At 33.4% G+C, this 1,253-nt stretch overlaps 1 non-coding gene across 1 annotated transcript; it reads left to right on the top strand.

Moving 5' to 3' along the window:
* The first annotated feature begins 647 nt into the window (after positions 1–647).
* On the top strand, positions 648–749 carry LOC112998645 (U6 spliceosomal RNA). The gene has a single exon (XR_003263739.1). It is a non-coding gene; the product is annotated as a U6 spliceosomal RNA (small nuclear RNA).
* The last annotated feature ends 504 nt before the right edge of the window (positions 750–1,253 follow it).

The raw sequence follows: 1,253 nt of genomic DNA, 5'->3' as shown, positions 1-1,253 counted from the left end.
AAAAGTTTAACATGCAGGGATATATACGTACCTCCACTCATTTACGTTAGACTACAACCACTTTTGCTAACCACCTGAACAAACATCTGAACCAAATAATAATAATAATATGTTTGTCACATTGACTAATCTCTCTTACGTACGCCAATTTTCGTGTATTTCCACAGCTTTATCCAAAAAGGTGGCCGACATTACGAATGAATGCTCCTCAAACCCCACCCCCTCCCTTTTAATGCTTTTTTTTCTTCTTATTAGGGTAAAAACATATACTTCATTTAGCTATAGGAATTAGGACTCTCGTATATGTATCAAATTAAAAAGGAATAAATAAATAAATAAATAAACAACGAACAAAAATTAGTGGCTCAAACTAAAATATTATCTACACGTGCTGCGGGGATTTCCAATCGAATAATATACGGAAATTTCATTCAATTTAGGGTTGTTAGGTGCTACCTTGCCGTTGCTACGTTAGTGAATAAAATAGCTAGTTGTCCGGGGCAAAATCTTACAAAATCTTGTGCAATTATCACTTATATATGGTTCCATTGACCCAAGAAAAGACAATGTTATCAATAAAGATGGATATACTTAATAAGATCCAATCCATATTTCGCAATATTATAAGTTTAAATCTTGTTTTGATGGTCCCTTGGGGACATCCAATAAAATTAGAAAGATATAGAGAAGATTAGTATGGCCCATGTGCAAGGATGACACGCACAAATCCAGAAGATTTAGAATTTGTTTTTCATGAATAATTTGTAAGTATTTTTCTTCGAGTCTCCAAGTCTGATTTAGCACCAATGAACTTTAAGGACCTTAGTCACGTAAACTTTTCTTTTGACGGACAAAAATGGAAAAAGAAAAAAAAATAGTGGCATGAAACTAGCAATGAACTTGGGATGTTGGGAAGGCTACTGTTATGAGTAAATTTGACAAGAGACAAAGAGAAAAGTGGAAGATATGGATCGGGTGGTGGCGAGTTATACTCTATTGGGGAAGCAATTAATATGACCAAAGAAAGAGATTTGCGATTGGATACTTGTCTTCTATGGTTGGCTCATTAACGTTAGTTGTTACAACTGTTGGGTTATTACGAGAAATTCTTCGTATCTCAAGTCAGTATCCAATTAAAATCAGTAAAATCTGTCCTTTCAAGGATTTTGCCCATAAACAGTCATGCCATATAACTCTGATTAAATTAAAGTTTAACATTTTTTATAATAAAAAATTTAAGTGAGTTAAGTTTT

Source organism: Glycine max, chromosome 12 (assembly GCF_000004515.6).
Source record: "Glycine max cultivar Williams 82 chromosome 12, Glycine_max_v4.0, whole genome shotgun sequence".
NCBI classification, from domain to species: domain Eukaryota; kingdom Viridiplantae; phylum Streptophyta; class Magnoliopsida; order Fabales; family Fabaceae; genus Glycine; species Glycine max.
This window is presented reverse-complemented; position numbering and strand designations above follow the sequence as displayed.